Source organism: Apium graveolens, chromosome 11, assembly GCF_009905375.1.
Source record: "Apium graveolens cultivar Ventura chromosome 11, ASM990537v1, whole genome shotgun sequence".
In the NCBI taxonomy this organism is placed as follows: domain Eukaryota; kingdom Viridiplantae; phylum Streptophyta; class Magnoliopsida; order Apiales; family Apiaceae; genus Apium; species Apium graveolens.
The window spans coordinates 181,089,223-181,113,911 of NC_133657.1; the positions used below are offsets into that span (position 1 = coordinate 181,089,223).

Sequence of the window (24,689 nt, forward strand, 5' to 3'; positions counted from 1 at the left end):
TCATAGATATCTTTTAGCTAAGTCAACCAGTTCCTTTTGGAACATTTATAAATATCCAGTACTGAATCTATTCTATTTGCTTTTGCCTTTCAAACGCTAGAAAACATGCTTTAAATATGATGTGTTAGTGTGCTTCACTCAATTGTTGAATGATCTTGCTAGCATATACACTAAATTAGTTAAGAGACTCATCAACCAAATTTCATATTAAATCAGTTCATTCAGATTCATGGTCAATTTCCTAAAGGTGTAAAAGGAAACAAGAATTAGTTAAATTAAAGAGACAACAATAAAAATAAACTTTAGCTACTAGTTTTTGGTACTAAAATAACAGACAAATCATTCTCATCAGATACTCCTAATATAAGAGAACTACTACTCATTTAACGTCTCTAAGATACTTGACTTACCATCTTCTTTGCACTTAAAAGCTTATGGATCAAGGCTATTAGCTCAAGCACCGGAAGGTCCAGCATTGGGAACATCATGAGCAAAGCCCCCTGTCATAGCCCCTAAAAGCACAGTATGAGGTCCCCTATAGTACCACTACAATAAATTCGTCTAAATTCGACCGAATTTTTTAGGTCAAATTTAGCTAAATATGACCGATTTTGGTCGAAAATAGCTAATTTCGACCAACCAGTTGTTGGTCGAACAAACGCTAGTCGAAAATAAGGGGTGCGGTCGAATTTAGCTAAATTCTACCTTACTAAATTCGACCGAATAAATTTGACCAATTAAATTCGACCGAAATTGGTTGTAAAAAATCATTCACAAAATTTTTTGATAAAATTTCAAAATTTCATAAAAATTCAAAAATCCCGCCCACAAATACTAAATTCGACCACATTTGGTCAAAATTACTACGCTAAATTCGTCCAAATCTTGTCGAAATTACTATGCTAAATTCGACCAAATTTGGTAGAATTTAGTAAGCGTCAGAATGCATTTTGTTGCTCAAAATTTTTTTGTGTAATTCTTTACTAGTTTTTCCATAATGTAATATTAAAAAATAATAATGGACAAAATAGTAATTTTCATTTACTAATATTAAAATTACATAAATATGTAATAGAGATTTTAAAATTCAACAAATTCTATCCTTTAGTAACATATTGAAAATCAAATATTATAAAATTAACTCAACCAAATGATAAACAAATATGAAAAAAATGAAAATTAACTTAAATTGGTTAATATACATGAACTAATTAATACAAGTCTTATTTTACTTCTAAGTTTTCGGAAATAAATTTGCCGGAGGTGATGGAGTTGAACTCGCCGAAATTGTTGTGAAATGGTGAACTCGTCGGAATTCGTGTGAATCAGAATTGGTTTAAATTAATTTGCCATTTGGAGAAATATAATTAGATGAGATTTAGTATGAGAGATGTGTGTGTGTATGTATATATATATATATATATATTATTTGGAATATACAAAATATGAATGAGTGTGTATGTAGTTAGCGAATAAGGTTAAGTATGAGTGCAATTTTTTATAAGGGAAAGAAATTGAATGAGGAATATAAAGAGAAAGAGATGAGGGTGAAAAATTGAATGGTTCGGATGAAAGGATTGAGAAGTAAATTAATGATCAAGATTAATTCAAGTTGGCAATCCATGTGCTTTCTTCTCGGCCAATAGAAGCGTGACAAATGACAATTCTGAAATGTGCTAAATTCGACCAATAATGGTCAAATTTACTGTTTTGAACCAGATTTAGTCGAAAATAAAACACGGGTAAATTCTACCTTTTTTTTAATTTAGCAGTTAAATTTGACTAATTTTGGTCGAATTTAGCACCTAAATTTGACCATTTTTTGTAGAATTTAGTAGCTAAATTGAACAACTATTGTAGTATTTAATGCATATGACACATATATTTGTTAAAATATTTAAGATTTTAATATTTAAATAGATTGATTTTTCACATACACTCTTAATTTAAATATATATTTTTGTGATATGACAAAATGTTAAAAAATATATTTGATTTTCTATTTTAACAGTCAACAAGTAGTTTAATCGCCATTTATTACTAGTGTCTAACCCTATATTGATATATCAATTTTTTAATAAAAATATATGAATGATCCAAACATACGGATGTCAAGATCTATATATTTTAGTTATGAAAAAATGTTTAGAAATAAAATAAATTGATTGTGTCTGTTATTTTAACAATCAACTAATTGTTTGATTATTACTTCTAACTAGTGTTTCGTCCCATATTCATGTTTCAATTTTTTTAAAAAATATATATGAATAATTCAACCGTACCGATGTTATGATCTATATATATTAATCATATCACAAAAATTTATAAGAAATAAATTTATCTAGTATGCTATTTCTAATCATATATTGATGTTTTGATTTTTTAAAAAAATAATTATGAATGACCCAACCGTACAAATGTCAAGATGTATATATATTTTGGTGATGTGACAAAAGTTTTAGAAAAAATAAATTATTTTTGCTTGTTATTTTAACAATCAACCAATAGTTTGAATAGTACTTCTATCCATATTCATGTTTCAATTTTTTTAAAAATATATATGAATATCCAACCGTACGGATGTTAAGTTTTATATATATTTTAATGATATCACAAAAATTTAGAAAAATATAAATTTATTTAGTTTTCTATTATAATAGTTAACAAGTAGGTATTTCTTACAAGTGTTTAATCCTATATTAATGTTTCAATTTAAAAAAAATATTTATGAATGATGTAATTGTACAATTGTCAAGATATATATATATATATATGGGTGATATGGAAAAAGTTTTAGAAAAAAATAAATTGATTTTGCTTCTTATTTTAACAATCAACCAATAGTTTGAATAGTATTTCTAACTAGTGTTTAGTTCTGTATTGATGTTTCAATTTTTTTTAAATATATAAGAATAATTCAACAGTATGGATGTTAATATCTATAAATTTTAATGATATTACAAACTTTTTATAAAAGTAAAATTTATTTAGTTTGTTATTTTAACAGTCAACCAGTAGTTTGACCAGTATTTCTTACTAGTTTTTAATCCTATATTAATATTTCAATTTTTTAAAAAAAAATATTTATGAATGATCAAATTGTACCGATGTCAAGATCTATATATTTTGGTGATATAACAAAATTTTTAGAAAAGAATGATTGTGTTTGTTATTTTAACAGTTAAACACTAGTTTGACTACTACATCTTACTATTGTTTAGTCCCATATTCATATTTTGATTTTTTTTAAATATTTATAAATGATCCAACCTTACATATGTCAAGATCGACATATTCTGGTGATATGACAAAAATTTCAGAAAAAAATAATTTATTTTGTTTGTTATGCTAATAATCAACAAATAGTTTGCATAATACTTCCAACTAATATTTACTCCCATATTACTGTTAATATTTTATAAAAAATATTTATGAATAATTCAACCGTAAGGATGTTAAGATCCATATAATTTAGTGATATGACAAAAATTTTAGAAAAAAAATAAATGTTTTTATTTTACTGTTTTAACAGCCAATCGTTTGACCAGTATTTCTTACTAATGTTTAATATATAAGTAAATAATTTTTTATGTACACTCTTTATCTTTGACAATCTTCTCATTCGTATGGTTGATTCACTTAAAAAAAAATTAAAAATATATATTATAACCCTAATTCATACCATAAACTTCATGTTTAATTATGAAAACTTGTTCTTCATAATTATTAAATTAGAAGATGTTTTTATCACCATGATAGCATGTTCTAGTAAATTTATATTTAAGCATATGCCTTCTTGATATATCAAATTTTCTGTATTTGTTTTAACTAATTAAGATTTTTTTTAATTTTTATCAAATATAACACAAATAGAAATTCAACATACATATATTATATATATATTTATATTCTTAAATATTTTTTTTAAAGAATGAAAGTGTCCTTTAATTTAAATTTTTTCTTTACATGATATGTACTAACCATTTAAAAAACAAAAACATTTTTTAAAAAAAATTAGAAATTTTGACCGATTTCGGTTGCGTTTAGCTAAATTCTACCATTTTTCGTCTATTTTAGTAAAAAAAAATTTGGTGCATTTTCTTTAGAGGCAAATTTGTTATTTCCATTCATTTTGAAAAAAAAGGCGGGAAATTTCCCACCCAAACCAATTACTAAACTCGACCAAAAATGGTTGAATTTATTTTTCCAAAATTCAAGTTATTGGTGGGAAGTTTCCCCCTTTTTTGGCAAAGTACTAAATTCGACCCAAAAAAAGTCATAAAAAAGCGGTTGAATTTAGCTGTTAAATTTGACCGATTAAAAACGACTGCTCCTAAATTCGACCGTAAATGGTTGAATTTACCCGTGTCCCTTAAAATTGACCAAATATGGTAGAATTTAGCCGTAGTCGTTTTTAGTTGGTCGAAAATACCCTGACTTTCTTGTAGTGTACCCTGGTGGAAATGTAGGAGGAATCCCTGTTGCCCCAGGCTCAACTGGCCTCCGCATCAGCGGATCAACCCTTAATGCTCTACGCTCACCACCATCAGCCTCGCGGGAGCCGTCTAGGTAGATGGTTAGTGGCTTAATGTAGTCGTCAAATCCCAAACTGCTCATCGCCCAAAGCACATCTCCTGCGGTTATGGTCTTACATTTCTCCCTCTGGCACCGGAAGTTTGCTTCACTGGTGACAAAGCTGATGCACTCAAACACAATTTCTTGTAGTTCTTTGGCATCACCGGATATTTTTCCATGGGATTAAATGCTTTTCCGCGTAAGGCGGATGACATTTGCCATCAGCATGAACCGATCTAGGTCTTTGACGATGCATTCTTTATCTCCAGCTGTTGGATTATTGTCAATCCGGGCACTTATCATCCCTGTTGAAAGGTGTACAAATAGTTATATAGCATATAAATGTAGATGCTTACCGAAATTCACAAATAAAATTGGAGTACATATCAGTTTGCCAAAACTAGTGTGAGCTTTTACTTCAACAAAATCACAAAGATAAACCAAAGAACCGTTAGAATTTGCATACTATAGTTTTCTATTATCTTATTTTACTTATATTTAGAATTACACACATTGTAATTCTAATGTTTTTTTGCGCAACCTATAATCTATTGCTTGTTGATTGAAATGGGTTGTTAATTTTAGTTGTATATTGGGAAAATGGATGCAAAAAAAAATCTCATCTACATATTATTCGGTGTTCTGATAAAATTTTAACAAAATCACAAAAAAATTGTATATGGATGTTATGACGGCCTCAACCCCGGGGTGAGGAGTTGACGTTATCAACAACAACCATAAGATAAACAATTCAATAACAGGATATAACTACGACCCCTTTACCGAGATCTTTTCCAGGTTTAAGTATGATTTAGGTTACAACTATTACAACACCAACTTACTATAATTTAACCTTATGCAATTAACCTAATACAGCAACTCAACAGACCATCTTTGGTCCAACATAACTATCTCAGAGGAGCCTGACTCCAAAAGGAACTGGAACTCTACCCTGACTACCGCGGAAGAATCTCCTAAGCATCTGCAATATATATAAAACATTCTGTAAGGGTGAGCAATTGCTTGATCAGCAGTACCATTATATGAATAACAATAAAACAATGTATGATAAAACAGTGATAGGAACAGAATTCATATCTCGTTAGAAAACATTCATAACCGGATATTCAAAACTAGCATGCTTCCAGAAACAACAATATTAGTCGTGTGCTGTGTATAATTACCAGAATCAAGGCTTAGCATGCTATTTCATTTTCACATCATCTATCTCAATAAGTTGATTTGTTAAATCAATTTTAAAACTGAATCAATCAAATTTATTAGACGTTTAATGCGTGAAGATAGGTGATCAGTCTACCCTCACCGGACAGCGACTAACGGCCATCCAGAAATAGAATGTGTTCCGGAACTTGGGAAAAGACTATCTAGGTCTTTCCCCCATGCTGGACTAATCGGTTAAACAGAATGCCCAATCCAATTAGCCACTTACACAACCACATGCTGGGCCATTACCGAATAACGGGCCTCTTACGCAACTCCAATAGATCCACTGAATTCCCTTTTTGCCTCTTTCCAAAATTCCACGACATAGGTGGATCAAAACAGTCTCCTTATCCAGTTTCCAAAAACACTGTCATCTATCTCTTTTTAAAACTAATCTGTCACAACACACTATTCAAAACTCTTTTCATTTAAATCACGTTTAGAGATAGGTGTTTTCAGAAGTTACTTTTCCCAAAAACATAATTTTAAACAACATTTTCAAATACAGGGGATACGTAACTTAAAACGTTTCTGTTCCATTACGAGAATAAAACATTTAGTTATTCATATATACTGAACCATAAAAGAATGGTCAGGGGTACTTGCCTTGCAGAGCGTTACCACTATTACCGATCGACCATGGACTAACTTGGACACTCTGCTTTATCGCCTTACTATCAGACTATCCTGGATCCGACTTCAACATTCAGGTTCTTCGCTTGGAACTTCGCTACACTTGTCGACTGATCACTAGGTTATCCTTAGTTCAACTTCACTTCTGGAGTCCTTTAACTAGAACCGGAATAGAAAAGTCGGCGAAGAGAACGTCTAGGAAACAAGAAAGAAATGGAGAGAAAGAAATAGGAAAAAGAACAACAAGAAAAAGAGAGGAGAGGGAGAGATATGAGAGGAGAGATCGAACAGAGAGAGTAAGAGAGAGTGAGGGAGAAAGATGAGTGAACAAGGGGTGGGTTGTTTATTATTTGTTTTTCCCTTACTCAGTTTGCAACACGTATTACTAATTCGCTGAAATGCTGACACGTGGAATTTGATATAAATACGAAGGTTTGATGGGCTGTTTTGACCTTAAATTCGAAATTAAATGAACCGAGTTATGATTAAAATAAACTCGTAAAAGCACAAAAATAGTTTTAAAATTTTCTAAAAATCCCGAAACTAATAAAATAATTTTTTCATAATTTTTAAAGCATTTTTGAAATAGAACTCATACCTGTATTTGACAATTAACGAACCGAGTTGCACTTAAAAGAAATTCAGAAAAATCACGGAAACAGTCTTAAAACGTTACAAATATCCCGAAGTAAATAAAAACATACATTTTGAAATTTTAAAACAATTTCAGAAATGCAATTTATACCCGTTTTTCTCAAATAAACGAATCAACGCGCGGGTAAAATTACTCTCAAAAATCCCCAAAATAATTTTAAAATTCCCAGAATATTCCCAACTTAAATAAACATGAGTTCCATAATTTTTGAAGAATTCATGATTTAAATACATATTTTACAAATAAATGCAGTTAGAGAATCATACATGTTTAAATAATTGTTGAAATATTGATTTCTAAATTTTATAAAATCCCAAAAATAAATATTGAAATTATAAAGTCATAAAAACAATTTTAGAGACAATCCACATATTTACACAAATAAACTTGTATTAAATCCACTTTTAAAAGTGAAAACAATTCAATAGAAGTCCATAATTAATTACACAACCATCCTGGACACCATAATTCACATACATAGATAAAAGTAAAACAACACATAGCTGACATAAGCTATACACATATATTATCCAATTAATAATTTCCTAATTACACTTTAATTAAATATAAAAGTATACGAGTCGTTACATCCTTCCCCCTTAAAAAGATTATGTCCTCAGAATCTGACTTAACTAAATAAGTGAGGATATTTGTCAAGAATATCTTTCTCTAACTTCCAGGTATACTCTTCTACTCAAGGATCTATTCAAACCATACTCACTATAGACATAAACTCATTCCTAGGGATTCGCTTTTAACGAACTAGAATTCGGATAGATCATTCCACGCAAAACAAATTCGGATGAGAGCCCTTTGGCTCCCAATCAACAACTTGGTTCGAATCAGGTACATATCGCCTTAACATTGACACGTATAACATATTATTTATATATATACACTACAACTGCGGCGATAATACCAACTCATAAACAACTTTACCTATATTTCTTTATACCTCGAACGGTTTAATACATTTAGGATTTTACTTGTCCCTTCTATTTAACCAATCTCTTTCAAGGTGAAACTTTTTCTTAAACCACGATCCTAATTCTATTCATTTTTTGAATGGTCTTTAACCCCCTCTTGTTTGTCTCATGTTCCCGAGTTACAGGGAACAATCCGAATATTCATATTCTTTCGATACAAATCCGCTTTCTTTCTTTATCTTTCCCGAGTTGTTTCAATTCTCTTCCAAATCAACACAACTACACTCTTAAGGTATCGAATTAGTTCAGTACTTAATAATATCACTACTTCCACTTTCTCTCACTAGGGTGAGGATTCACGCTTATGTTCGCACTACACTTCGCAAAATAGTATTCTCTTACTAACAGGGTAACTATTATCAAAGATAACTCAATCTAAGGTAGGTGATTATCGCAGTTCACTTTTTAAACCCATCATATATATATATATATTCTCCACATATCTTATATTTTCTGAATCACCTTCTCACTTTGACCCTTCATCGAAGTATGATAGGCAATACTCATTTTCAACTTAGTTCCAAACATTCGAACACTTTTTACTTATTTTCATCTGTCAAGGTTAGAAAGTAGTCTCATATATTCACCTTTAGGTATTCAAACTCCAACTTTTACTCTTTCCAATTCTTCTATTAATTCCTCAGTAATCTTAACCATATTCATTTCTTCTCTCCTATTCAAGACATAGGTCCCTAAATGGACCTTGCTTGGTTGGTAGTTACTCAAATAACCGGGCTCCTGTCCAGAACTTCATACTCTTAAGGTTTATTATACAATTGCTACTGTTCACCCCTCTGTGGCATTTCTTTAGGTTTTCAACTTGGCCTTCCTTAACCCTTAGATGGAGATGATGTTATCAATAAATACGATTATACCATGCAAGTACACCTGATATACCACATTCCTTAATTACTTATAGATAACTGATACACTCGTTACTCCGCCTATTATCACCAAAACTTATAGCGCTCATAACTCATTCTAATCACAATCTTTGGTATGTCCCCAGGCTTACCTTTAGCTGACAATAGTCCGATCTTAGGTTTTCTTCCAAGAACCAACTCGTTCCTTTCATAAATAATCAATTCTATATAGGGTTACTTATTCCTATTCGTCAACTTTTCCAACTTCTGATAATCATCACGTAACTTCATACATCCATTCCTCTTTCCTATAAATCACATAAGTGCAAAACACAAAATGCACCTTATCTCATTATTCTTTCATCCCACAATCCTGAAGTTTCCTTCTTAATATCCCTTATATGCGCTAATTACGCATTATCTTCTTGCTTATCTCCTTGAATACTTATCCTAATATTAATTTCCGGAGAAATTATCGTTTGCTTCTTCCCGTAATCAATTATTTCCCCTTGTTCCTTATCAGGGTCCTGAGCAGCTAAACTTTTAATCACATTACAAGTCTTAGCCTTGGCTGTACTGGACGTCAAACCTTTTGATGCACTACCTCCCATGCTATCTCGGGAAGTACTTCTACAATTCTTGGCAACTTGCCCTACCTTGTCACGGTTTTAATATACGACTCCTGGATTTTCCACCTTACATTCTGACGCATAATGTCCCTTCTGACTACACCTAAAACATTCAGTATTTGCTTTACACCTTCCACCATGTCTCTTACCGCATTGCTTACATTTCGATATAGGCTATTTAACCGAATTGGCCTAATTAGAGCTAGTTGAGGTGTTATTAATTCTATTTAAAGAAATACTATTCTCTCTAAATTCTTTATTCTTACTCCTTCCGACCTTTTTATGAAAATTCTGACTGGATCCTTCTTGATCTGATGCTTCTTCGATATCAGCAACCTTTCGCTTCTTATCTTCTTTTTCTCATCAAATTCAATTACTAAGGCGGCCTGAACTACGGAAGGATACGTCTTGAGTTGCAATGCCACCACTCCACTACAAATTTCAGGCTTCAATCCTTGTTGAAACCTCCTTGCCTTCTGAGCCTCAGAGCACACATAATCAGGTACAAACCTAGCCAACTCTGTGAATTTTGCCTCATATTCAGCTACACTTCTGTTACCTTGCTTCAGTTCTAAAAACTCAATCTCCATTTGATTCCTCACACAATAAGGAAAATACTTTTCCAAAAATAATTCAGTAACCCTAGCCCATGGAACAGGGCCTTCTCCTTCTAACGCCCTTGATGACTCCCACCAATAATTCGCTTCATTTTTCAAGAAATAGCTTGCATAATCAGTCTTAAGATTCTCACTTACTTGAACAAGATTGAAAACTTTCACCATCTCTTTTAACCATGCTCCAGAAGCTACCGGATTAGGTTCACCTTTAAATCAGGAGGGTTAACATTCTGAAAAGATTTAAAACTAACACTTCGGTTCACTCTTTGTTATTGCTGCTGCAACAGTAGTTGTTGTTGCTGAACCTGTTGGATTAACTACAACTGTTGTTGCTACTGCTGACGCAACAAGTCTAGAATTTCATTTATAGCTGGACTCTCCGTAAAACTACTACTATTTTCTTTAGACTGGGTAGCTTTCTTGGGTGGCAACTTCCTGAAATATATAAATGAGTTTATTCAATAACAAAAATATTTAACAAAAGGTATCACCGTTTAAATGATGCACCTATATCAGGAAAATGCTACCCAATCAGAGTACCCATGTCTTTAATATCGGGGTCCATTTACAAAAGAAATTTAGATTAGCAGCATTAGCAACAATAGCAACAATAATAGTAGCAAAATCAACTATAGTACAGAAAAACTGAAATATAAATAAACTAGTCACCGTAGCATGGCTCCTTAAGACAACAGCAACTGACTAACTTTCCGTCATTTCTCCATTACCATATCAACACTAATCTGCTACACTACGGAACTTGGATGGCTATATCAACCACCAATTGCATAAATCAACTAGTATATCAGGTCGGCTTAAGGAACACTGCACTCTTCTAGGCACCATAGTCCAATTCTAACCAATCATTCTTCTAAGGAGGATTTCTTATTACCAATAAAGAATTCCTCAACCACTGATTTTCTCCCCGAAGGCTATAATTCCATCATTAAGTCCTAAAATCTCACGGTTACCATAATTCTTAAATGATGTCTTGATATATGTTCTTCCCAACAGTCGCTCTTACTTGCTTTCCATAATGAGGACTATCTAATCGCAGAAATTCATTACGATAGAAAATCCAATAAAATTTCCGACTCGAGGGAATCGAATAAGAAGAAACAGTGAGGAAGATGTAGGTATGACTGGGAACAACCATACAACTACGTAAGATGGCCAGTCTTAGTACCATACGGTAACAACACATAATTCAGTGGCGTCCGACCAGACCCTTTTGTCATATAGACAAATGGTCAACTCATATGCACTGTTCGCCCCAATCAACCGATAGAGTCTCCGAGAAAAGAAACAATGCTTAAATAGAGATTGACAAATAAGGAGGAAGAAAAATCTGATTTATAACTAAACCAGCAGAACCCTAAGTGGTTTACTCCGAGTTCCCAACTTCCTTACAGGAAAAGTAAGCAACGTATAGGATAAGAAACAATGACTCTAGAAACAAAATTCGTATCAAGGAAGAAGTATAAGGGTTCAAAGATATCACCTCCCGATCCAATCCACATGCACTATAAAACTTGGTCATCATAGAAGCCCCTGACTATTATCATGTTATCCAAACTCACCAAGGTCACACAATCGGGCCAATAACATTCCTTAACATAGAAGAGGTATTATTTAGGAATAACGCTGGCGTCCTCTCAACTGCCACAACATGGCCCCGCTCAACGCTGAATCCTCGCAACCAAACTCATTTTCTCAAGAAAACTAAAAATCTCTATCGAACATTACTAATAATACATATATGAAGGGAACGTACTCTAGGTTAGGGCAGTTCCAGTCAATCCTCAAGAAACGTCAGGGTTACAGTTTCCGAAACCCTTGACTAAACCCATAGACTTGATCCTCTAGTTGAGTTGCTGACCCACATCAATATATAAACCTTCCTATACTCTTTTGACTCTATTCCTAACCTAAATCAGGGACTCTAACCTGTAGCTCTGATACCAACTGTGACGGGGTCAGGAGTTGACGTTATCAACAACAACCATAAGATAAATAATTCAATAATAGGATATAACTACGACCCATTTACCAAGATCTTTGCTAGGTTTAAGTATGATTTAGGTTACAACTATTACAACACCAACTTACTACAATTTATCCTGATGCAATTAACCTAATATAACAACTCAATAGACAATCTTTAGTCCAGCATAAGTATCTCAGAGGAGCCTGACTCCAAAAGGAACTGGAACTCTGCCCTGACTACCGCGAAAGAATCTCCTAAGCATCTGCAATATATATAAAACATTCTTCAAGGGTGAGCAATTGGTTGCTCAGCAGTACCATTATATGAATAATAATAAAATAATGTATGATAAAACAGTGATAGGAACAGAATTCATAACTCGTTAGAAAATATTCATAACCGGATATTCAAAACTAGCATGCTTTCAAAAATAACAATATTAGTCGTGTGTTGTGTATAATTACCAGAATCAAGGCTTAGCATGCTATTTCATTTTCACATCATCTGTCTCAATAAGTTGATTTGTTAAATCAATTTTAAAACTGAATCAATCAAATATATTGGACGTTTAATGGTGAAGATAGCTGATCAGTCTACCTTCACCGGACAGCGACTAGCGGCCATCCAGAAATAGAATGTGTTCCGGAACATGGGAAAAGACTAGCTAGGTCTTTCCCCCACGTTGGAATAATCGGTTAAATACGATGGTTTGATGGGCTGTTTTGATGTTAAATTCAAAATTAAATGAACCGAGTCGTAATTAAAATAAACTCGTAAAAGCACAAAAATAGTTTTAAAATTTTCTAAAAATCTCGAAACTAATAAAATAAATTTTTCATAATTTTTAAAGCATTTTTGAAACACAACTCATACTCGTATTTGATAATTAACGAGCCGAGTTGCACTTAAAAGAAATTCAGAAAATCATCGAAACAATCTTAAAACGTTACAAATATCCTGAAGTAAATAAAAACGTATATTTTGAAATTTTAAAACAATTTCTGAAATGCAATTTATACCCGCTTTTCTCAAATAAATGAATCAACGCGAGGGTAAAATTAATCTCAAAAATCCCCAAAATAATTTTAAAATTCCCAGAATATTCCCAACTTAAATAAACATAAGTTCCATAATTTTTGAAGAATTCGGGATTTAAATACAGATTTTACAAATAAATGCAGTAAGAAGATCATACACGGTTAAATAATTGTTGAAGTATTTATTTCTAAATTTTATAAAATCCCAAAAATAAATATTGAAATTATAAAGTCATAAAAATAATTTTAGAGACAATCCACAAATTTACACAAATAAACTTGTATTAAATCCACTTTTAAAAGTAAAAACAATTCAATACAAGTCCATAGTTAATTACACAACCACCCTGGACACCATAATTCACACACATAGATAAAAATAAAAGAACACATAGCTGACAGAAGCTATACACATATATTATCCAATTAATAATTTCATAATTATACTTTAATTAAATATAAAAGTATACTAGTCGTTACAGATGTGTTGTGCATTATTTTTTGATAAGCAAAATAGGCAATATATATCTATAGTTTGAAAACCGTTATATATTTGGATTTGAATGGGTAAATGTGTGTGTTATCATCAACCATATCTCTTCTTAGTTATAGTTATTATAGAATTGGAGGTGAAGAAAGGCCTAATTAAAACTATTGATTTGTAACTATAGATCAAAGAGAGACATGAAAGTAAGAAAGATGCTTTGTAATTGCATGAAGTACCATGGCTACTTATTAAATGAGAGAAATGCACCTCACATCTAAATAAAAATTAGATCTTCTAATGGAAATATTTCAAATTGCAAATAAACAATCTTAAAATTATATATGCCCCCAATATACACATAAACACATATGTGTATGGACATCATTTTGTTAGCACAAAAATTAATAATGAAATGATAAAATGATAAAAAAATGCATTAAAGAGACACAAAATATTACCAGGAAAGAGTATGTGTTCGTGTTCACTAATTTTCTGATATGGTTGGAAACCTCTTCTTGGTGGATGTGTTCTAACCATCTCTAGCTCAAGTGAAGTGAGAAATGCTAATTGTATAGTGTGTTTAAATGAACACGTGCTTTTGGCATGTGGCAAAGACGTGATGAACAGAAAATGAAGGGCAATATTACAAATTGGTCTTGTTTATCTCTAGTATATTATGTTTGACTTATTAGTGAAAGTTAAATTTTGCTCACTTTTCACTGTGTCTAAATTCTTTGTATTTTATCAACAACATCATCTCCTCTCTTGCTCACGGTCTCTTTAAAATTTAAAATTGTAATTGAACCTTCTAATGTACATTTTATAATTTTATTATATTTAATTATATTTTCTAATCATCTTAACAATCAATTATATTTTTGATTCCATATTTTTATCAAAATTTATTGATTTCTTTTGTTTAACTGAATTACTATTAAAATTATTTATATAAAATAAGTTAAATTTCTAAAAATGATACCAACAATATCAAAAACATCAAAATATAACTAATTCAAAATGCTATTTTTAAAAATTCTTTAATGATTGTTATGTTGATCTTACACTAAGTTATTTATTGTGAAAATCAAACTAAATGCTTATATATAATTGAAATAAGTGGTTGATTTGATAGGGTTTTGTTAACAAAAATAATTCTAAACATAAAAAATATTTTAATAACAGATAATATTATAATATTAACCATGAGATATTACTAAACCCATTTACTAATTAGCATGTTTGAATTTTATTTTAAAATTTTAAATTTTAGAAAAAGTTGAAAACAACTAATATAATATAATACTAACCTATATTTAAACTAAAATTTATGAAATTTGTAGTTAGGAACATATTTGAAGAAAAAATTAATAAGCACAAAAGTTTTAATAATTTTAAAACTTTAGGAACATAATGAAAAAAGTTGAGTTAATATATTCCAACCTTATGCAAACACCCATTGATAATGTAAATATTTGTTTTTGGTAATATTTACACTTGAGAACTTATATGTATTTTTATAAATTTGAACCTGAGAACTTATTTTAGTATTTGAATCTAACAGGATGTGATTATTTGATGAAGAAAATCAGACTATCCTAACTGAAATGAGGGTTAACGAAACTAAAAAGTATACCACATTCCATTATAGCATAGTATAGTATTGACATGTCTAAATTTGGATACTCCAACCATCTAAAATCCCCTTACCTAAAAATATAGCCAACCTCCTCGTATTGGCTAAACTTTTGTGAATCTCTAGAAAGTTGTAGCAAATATCTAAGCATAAATTTAACATTATAACCGTCCCTAGTAGAGCAGCTCAGTTACACCTTGAGTAAATTTTACATAATCATCATTTTATATTATTTTAGACACCGCTAATAGCGGATCCTCTAATGTGGTATAGAAAAAAATGTTTAAAGTATGTATGCACATTTAAAAAAGTTGTACATTCTAAAATAAAGCATAAAAGTAATTCTTAACATAATTAATATAAACTAAAATTTCTTTTAACATTATAATAAAAAATTTATAATTTGTCAAATATAACTTTAGAAAAATCTATAAGATTCTCCAAAATTAAAGGTAATCTCTTAAATAATGGTTGGTATTACTTAAAATAATACTTAAAACACCCTTATTTAGTACTATCCACCTACTGTACTGAATCCCCCTGCACACTTAACTTATCTCATTACACTACACCATAGAAGCCGTATCGCAACGCCCAGTTGAAGAATGTTACCTGATACCCTAGATATGGTACTCGTAAGCTAATCTAACATTGTGGTTTTTTTATCTTACGGAACCCGCAGCCGCTACCATTCAGGTGCACACCGGGTAAACCCACGGGCTCACGCAATAGCCTGCAAACCACGTGAACCAAGGTAAATCGCATTTAAGTGATAGACTCTTCAGGAGGTATATTCATATATTCTCCTCGACAGGATTCGAACCTGTGACCAAGAGGATTGTTATCCCCTCTTTAACCAACTGAACCAACCATTAGGTGTTGTTTTTGTGTTACCTTAGCCAAAAAATTGATGTTGCATTAGGTAGAAAGTGTTGCTTGGAGCATTTTTGTCAAAGTGTTAGCTTAGAGTATTGAAATATAATTATAATATTTTTAAGATTTAATATTAATTTTAATTCATTTTTCAAGAATCTAACCTGATATACTAATATAAATTTAAAAAATGAGATATGTGATACAAGAATATCTTTATAACAAAATTAAAAAAAAATAAAAAATTGTATAATACAAATTTATATAAAATATTAAAATACATAAAAATTGTATAATAATTTAAATATTAATTATTACATAACTATTGCAGTTTGGGCATGAACATATATCCAAATTATGGGCCCAGTAATTTGTTGAGAGGGTGAAATTTTGGGGAAAAATCTACCTAAATCTTTTTAGACAAATTGAGAATTTTGGCAAGTCAAACTAGTCCGCCTCTCATTCTATCTCAACACACACTCTCTCGTTACCCATCTCTCTCAGCACACTCTCTCTGGTTACTCTCTCTCTCTCCTTATGTGCAAGGAGACCTGCAATGACTACATGGTTTGAGAATGATATTTTCTAGGGAAAACAATTCAAACCCACTTCAATTCAAATGGAGGTTCAGTTTATTTAAATAACATCCCTCACAACTATTGACTAAGATACACTTTACAGAATTATTGAGACAATAAGTAAAACTATTTTGATTTGTCAAGATAGGAAACCCTTAACAATGGTAGTCCATTTTTAAAGGGAACCAGGGTTTGAGAATACAATCTAACTGGAAGATGTAGTTAAATCCCCTCTAGTATACTGGAGTTTCATGAAAGTGAAGAACACATCCATATAACCAAAGAAATGATTTAATGCTAAATCATTAATTATGTGAGTTCAGTTGTTCATTTCAAAACTAGAGGCATCTCACTCATTAAGACAATACCTTTATTAAATTCAGATTGATGTGATACCTGTCTCTGCAAAATTACAACCAAAATCTTGTAAATCAATCTTGAAAGCAAACTCACATAATCACCGTAGCAGATCACCTACTCATCTCATGAATGTGGGTTAAATACCAATACCTCAAGGCAGTTTTATAACTCTTGAATTCATGGTGAAGTCTTTCACTAAAGCTAATAATCATAAATATCTCATTTAAATCACATGTATCTAAAAATATGCTCTTAAATCTTTAATCAATTTTCACAGACTTTAACCACAGTGACGTCTTCTGTTCACCTCATCAGTGACTATCTATCAGCCATTGATAAGTGTTAGTCCATCAATGGCTATTCTAACAGCACAACCATTGATAGTTCAAATTGTTCGATCAACTGCTACTTCATAGAAGTTGATAAAGGTACAGGTTGTATTACATCTCCACATGATAAAACAATTACTTTAACATATATAGGTATGAAGGAAGGGAGTGAACACTCTGAGAGTAGGGAACTGCTCTGGTACTAGTCAACAAAAGAGAAGTTTGAATGAGAGGTAAGCTAATTCTTCCGATCATGCAAGTAAGACATGGAGTTCCACCTTAGAAGTTGTTAAGTGGAATTTATGTCTACGTAGAATGTCCTATAAAGGCTTGGATTGGTGTTTTGTACTCAAGTATTTTATGTATTTGATTAGTTTTTGTAGTGTTTTGTATTTCAGGCATTAATAAGGGATCAAGGAGAGTTAGCATTGTTTTGGTGCTAAAGTGGTGTTAGGAGGGTGTCTAGGAAGTTTGATCGTGGAACATGGAAGTTTGTGGAGGTTTAATCACTTTTTTATATTTAGAATTTAAATTCTCTTAATGGTAATATAACATGGATATTTAAAAATTGAAGAAAACATTGGATTTCATTGCTAGTTGTTGTGGTTAGGTGTCAAATGGCTAGTAGTCGGCTCATTTTATATGAGTAGTCTATGGTTGAACTAGATGGAGCGAAATGCACTCATTCAAAAGTCATGTGAAAAAAATAAAAGAAAAAAAAAGAAAAAAAAAGAAAAGAAAAAAATATGTGTCGATGCATAATTGATCACGAGTGGGCTCTTTAATACTCGAGTTATTAAGTTCTTAGGGGACTTTGTGCCTAGTGACCTACGGCTTTTATAGTCTGGGATCCACTAACCTAATGCTCGCTACATGGTTATTATTGTATAAGTCTTTTGTGGACCTCACTCATTGCACGGTCAAATAAACATATTTGTGATTGTTTATGTGTTATAAATAAAAGCATAAAACATATAATAACTCCGATAAAAGAATTGAAGTGTTGTTAATCATTTTGAGTTTAGCTTTTATTCTATTTATAACCTTGTGATTGCCTTGATCAGTAGTGAGTCATGATTATTGATCTAGTTACGACAGTATATCTGTTAAGCAATTGCACACACGCACATTTCTGGATTGTGAGTTGATTTATGGGATTTGATTGATCTTTGTGCGAATAACTTCATTTGTTGAGATGTTACTTATTGGTTGGTTTAGTTATTCTGAGGGGATCATTGCATTCATGTTAGTTGCATTCATGCATTTTTATTTCTTGTTCTTTGTGTCTGTTTATACTTGGGGACAAGCATCGGTTCAAGTTTTGGGGTGTGTTAAGTGGCATTTATGTCTACATAAAACGTTCTATAAAGATTTGGATTAGTGTTATGTACTCTAGTATTTTATGTATTTGATTCATTTTTGTAGTATTTTGCATTTCAGGCATAAATAAGGGATCAAGGAGATTTAGCATTGTTTTGCTGCTAAAGTGGTGTTAGGAGGGTGTCTAGGAAGTTTGCTCGTAGAACACCATCTCAAACCTGTCAAGAAAACAAGCAGAAGTAGAAATTCCAGAATGTCAGCGCGCCCGCACTCTGATAGAGCGCGCCCGCGCCAGAACTAGAGAGAGACAGAACCCTGTTTCAAGTAGAGAACTGATTTTCTGGAATTCTAATCTACATGGGCTGCTATATAATGATGACTTAAGGTCGTTTTTCATAAGAAGCACGTAACGGAGCTTAAGGAGAAGACATTGAGAAGACCTAGGAGCACAAATACAACAAAGGAGAAGAACAACTTGTTTATACTTGTGATTCTTTAATTGAGTTATAATCTTGGATGCTAGTTTTCTTATTTGTTAATCTCTATTGAAGCGAAAGTGAATATAGGGGTTTAGAACTTGCTATTCTAGCATAGGTTCATGTATTTGATATGTATGATTCGTAGGTAATTTTAACCATCTTACTTGCCCTATGTAATCATGATAGATAACTTGTACATTAAACCGTTATGTTGTCAAATTCTATAGACATATAGGGTCTCAATATAATTGGTGTCTATTCTTGTTCTATCTCTTTAATGGATGTATGGTAGTAGGGTATTCGTACAACGAAAGTTGGCGTTTACTAGTTTCTTGTTATCTGATTAGTGTCATCACCATTTCATGCTAAGGTTAAGAACAAAGAGACTAATGAATGAAATATTTAATGAAGTTAGAATCCCATATTGTGTCATATAAGTAAATCAAACCTTTTAATCTCTTAGTTAATTGCATGTTAGTTAATATCTTAGTTATAAACAATCTCAACTTGTTATCATCTTAGCATTGACTAATAACCATACCATTGTTGCATAAGTGCATAGATTGAAGTTAATCTAAACCAATCTCTGTGAACGCGTACACTTACGTGAATATTAGCGCGTGTTTTCATCCTAACAAGTTTTTGGAGCCGCTGTCGGGGACTCGGTGTTAATTTTTAGTTTATGTTCTTGACATCAGTGGTCGTTAAAGTTCACTGACTCGGATATTTTACTTGTTTGCTTGTTGCTTTTTTAGGTACTCTAGTGAGCGTTTATACTAACACGTTCTCGATCTCGAAAGAGAACACTGAATAAAGCGGAGGAAGAAGTTTTAGTAGAGGAAGAAGTTCTTATAGTAGAGGAGAAAGTTGATGAAGAAGCTCTAGTGGCAATGGGTAAACCAGAAATAAATACAAAGGCTCTGATGGACTACTCTCAGCCGAAGATCAATGATATTCAGTCTAACATTGTCAGACCAGCCATCTCGGCTAACTCTTTTGAAATCAAGGGTAACACGATTCAGATGGTGCAGAACTCGGTTCAGTTTGGGGGTTCTCCAACGGAAGATCACAATATGCATATTAGAGATTTCATCGAGATCTGCGACACCTTTAAATTGAACTATGTGTTTAAAGATGCTATAAAGCTAAGGCTTTTCCCATTCTCTCTAAGGGGTAAAGCTAAGTGTTGGTTGCATTCTCTACCACAAGGCTCTATCACCAAGTGGGAAGATCTTGCTCAGAAGTTTCTCACTAAGTTCTTTCCTATGGCGAAGACTGCTGCAATCAGGAATGCTCTTACTCAATTTACGCAGCAATCGAGAGAATCTTTGTGTGAAGCTTGAGATCATTATAAGAAGATGCTTAGAAAGTGTCCTCATCATGGGATGCCTAACTGGATGATCATTAACTGCTTTTATAATGGTTTGGGTGTGACTTCTAGACCCATGCTTGATACAACATCAGGTGGAACCTTATGGGCTAAGAGCTACGATGAAGCATATGATTTGATTGAACTGATGGCTGCTAATGAATACCAGAACCCATCTCAGAGACTGACTCAAGGCAAGGTAGCGGGAATTCCGAAGGTAGATGTAGCTACGGCTATAGCTGCTCAACTTAAGGCTTTGATGATAAAGGTAGATTCTTTGGCTAATTATGGAATTAATCAGATCACTAGTGTCTGTGAGCTTTGTGCTGGTGCCCATGAGACAGAGCAGTGTGCTATTTCTAGTGAATCAGCTCAGTTCGTGAGCAACTTTCAGAGGTCGTAGGAATAAGTTACAGCCACCTATCATCCCAACAACCGCAATCATCCTAACTTTAGCTGGAGCAACACTCAGAATGCGGTGTAACAGCCTTATCAGTAGTATGCAGCAAAACAATACAACCCTACTGGTTTTCAACAACCACAATATGCCCCAAGACAACAACTCTAACTACAACAATCTAATAAAAAATCTGAATTTGAGGAGTTGAGGCTCATGTGCAAGAGCTAAGCAGTATCTATCAAGACCTTCGAGAATCAAATTGGGCAGATTATCGATGCATTGATGAATCGACAACCTAGTACACTCCCTAGTGACACATAAGTACCAGGTAAGAAGGAAATAAAAGAGCAGGTGAAGGCAATTACATTGAGGTTTGGGAAGGTTGCAAGCCAAGAAAAAGCTCAAGTTTCGGAATTTGAAGGTGTGGATGAAGAAGAAGTGCCAAAGGAAGCAGAAGTGGAAACAAGGAAGAAAACTATAGAACACACTCCTCTTGAGGGTAATACAAGGGAAAAACAGGTCTATCCTCCACCTCATTTTCCTAAAAGCTTGCAGAAGCAAAAGTTGGATAAGCAATTTGCTAAGTTTCTGGAGGTGTTCAATAAACTTCGTATCAACAAACCTTTCGCTGAAGCTCTTGAACAGATGCCTATCTATGCGAAGTTCATGAAAGGTATTCTCTCTCGAAAATAAGCTAGATGACTTATAGACCGTTGCTCTCACGGAGGAATGTAGTGATGTGCTGCAACAGAAGTTGCCTCCAAAGCTTAAATATCCTAAAAGCTTCACTGTTCCTTGTACTATCGGAAAAGTGTCATTCGACAAATGCTTTTGTGACTTGGGAGCTAGCATCAATCTGATGCCTTTGTCTATCTTAAAGAAGTTGGACTTACCTAATCCAAATCCCACTTCTATGTCCTTGTAGTTGGTCGATCGCTCTATTACGTATCCACGAGGCATTGTGGAGGATGTCTTGGTCAAGGTGGACAAACCCATCTTTCCAGCGGACTTTGTAATTCTTGATTTCGAGGAGGATAAAAAGATTTCCATAATTTTGGGAAGACCATTCTTGGCTACGGGCCGAACCTTGATTGATGTGTAGAAGGGTGAGCTCACTATGCGAGTGCTGGATCAAGATGTGACTCTTAATGTCTTTAACGCCATGAAATTCCCTAGTGATAATGAGGAGTGCTTAAAAGTGTAGTTGGTCAATTCTGTGGTTACTTCAGAACTTGACCAAATGCTAAGGTCTGATGCTTTAGAAAAGGCCTTCTTGGGGAATTCAGATAGTGAAAATGATGAAGGTGATGAGCAGTTGCAATATTTGAATGCTTCTCCTTGGAAGCGAAGGCTGGATATACCTTTTGAATCTTTTGGATTGGAAGAGCTAAAAAAGTCTCCAAAGCGCCTCAAGGAGGAAGCTCCTACACTCGAGCTTAAACCTTTGCCTAAATAATTAAGGTATGCTTTTTTAGGTGATGAATCTACTTTGCCTGTTATTATTGCATCTGACCTTTCAGGTAGTGATGAGGAAAAGCTTTTGAGAATTTTGAGAGAATTCAAATCGACAATTGGAAGGAACATAGCAGATATCAAGGGAATCAACCCTTCTTATTGCATGCATAAAATTCTGGTAGGGGAAGGAAGCAAGCCAAATGTTAAGCCGCCGAGAAGGCTAAATCCGATAATGAAAGTGGTTGTGAAAAAGGAAATTCTCAAGTGGCTAGATGCAGGGATCATTTATCCTATTTCTGACAGTTCTTGGGTGAGTTCAATACATTGTGTGCCGAAGAAACGAGGTATCATTATGGTCGCTAATGAGAAGAATGAGCTCATTCCTACTCGAACAATCATTGGGTGGAGAGTTTGCATGGATTACAGGAAGCTGAACAAAGCCACGAGGAAGGATCATTTCCCTCTTCCTTTCATTGATCAGATGCTTGACAGGTTGGCTGGGCATGAATAATATTGTCTTCTGGATGGCTATTCGGGTTATAATCAGATTTGCATTGCTCTAGAAGATCAGGAAAACACTACCTTCACTTGTTCGTTTGGTACTTTTGCCTTTACAAGAGTTTCTTTTGGGTTGTGTGGCGCACCTGCCACATTTCAGAGATGTATGATGGCTATCTTCTCTGACATGATTGGTTAGAATGTGGAGGTGTTCATGGACAATTTTTCTGTGTTCGGTGATTCTTTTGACGAGTACTTGCAAAATCTTGGTGCAGTTCTTAAAAGGTGTGTTGAGACCAATATGGTTCTCAACTGGGAGAAATGTCACTTTATGGTGCAACAGGGCATCATGCTTGGGCACAAGGTCTCTTGGTAAAGGACTTGAGGTGGACAAAGCCAAGGTAGGGTTCATTGAAAACCTTCCTCCACCAATTTTTGTTAAGGGAGTCCACAACGTTTTTGGTCATGCGGGTTTCCATAGGCGGCTCATCAAGGACTTCTTGAAATTCTCTAAACCACTGTGCAATCTTCTAGAGAAAGATGTCCCCTTTAAGTTTGATGACGAATGCCTAGCTGCTTTTGAGATCTTAAAGAAGAGTTTAATCACGACACCTGTCATAACTGCGCCTGATTGGAATGAACCTTTTGAGATGATATGCGATGCAAGTGACTTTGCAGTTGGAGCAGTTCTTGGGCAGAGGAAGAACAATATATTTCATGTGGTCTACTATGTTAGTAAGACCCTAAATGGTGCTCAACTGAACTATACTAATACTGAGAAAGAACTCTTAGCCAATGTCTACGGTTTTAAGAAGTTTTGATCTTATTTTCTTGGGACGAAGGTGACAGTTTTCACTGATCACGTTGCTATTCGCTATCTCGTCTCGAAAAAGGACTCGAAGGCTAGATTGATTCAATTGGTTCTTTTACAGCAGGAGTTTGAATTGGAGATCAAGGATGTTCTGGGAAGAAAATTTTGAAGATTTTGAATTTGCCGGGACTGACTAGGACACAAGTAAACAGCCATTTGCAGGTCTTTCTGCAACCTATAGTAGTTTAATTTTTATATTAGATTTGAAATCTTTAAATACGGTGCTCCATAATTTTTAATCTGTCAAACAGTTAAATAAACATAATTAAGTATAATATATTATGAAAATCATAATCTCCATTTGAGGTTACAAAAGGATTTATTATCTATCGATGTTTATCTGGAAAAAAATAACTTGGCCTATTTACTGAGAATATATACCCTCCATTGAAGCTTGCCAATAAATATTTATTACTTCTTCGACAACTAGATACTAAACTTTAATTTGTTTAAACTAACAAATGCAGAAATTTCGACAACGGTAGAAGAAATCGTCATAGGCAATTAAGATCCATCCACATCTAGTTACAACTAGTGAGTTGGTGCAAGCTTTTGGTCAGTCCAGTATTCTACATCCAACAAATTTAAATTTCATGCTGAAATTATAATTTGAACTACTGAGACGTGCATTGGATGTTTCTGGATTTCAGTATGACACACTTAAAGTTCAGGATTATTGTCCTTGTGTAATTACAGTATTTGGTAACTGATTTATTTTGACTCATTCTTAGCTTTAATTAATTAGTAGGAAAGGTTTTTTTGCTTCAGATCCTTTTTTCCTGCATGAGAACATCTCTATTTCCATAGCCATGGATCTTTAAGTATTGATGA

At 33.1% G+C, this 24,689-nt stretch overlaps 1 non-coding gene and 1 pseudogene across 1 annotated transcript; both read right to left on the minus strand.

Annotated features, from left to right (window-relative positions):
• Positions 1-432: 432 nt before the first annotated feature.
• On the minus strand, positions 433-22,030 carry LOC141696224 (nuclear transcription factor Y subunit B-1-like; annotated as a pseudogene).
• On the minus strand, positions 20,546-20,652 carry LOC141699611 (small nucleolar RNA R71). The gene has a single exon (XR_012566053.1). It is a non-coding gene; the product is annotated as a small nucleolar RNA R71 (small nucleolar RNA).
• Positions 22,031-24,689: the final 2,659 nt, after the last annotated feature.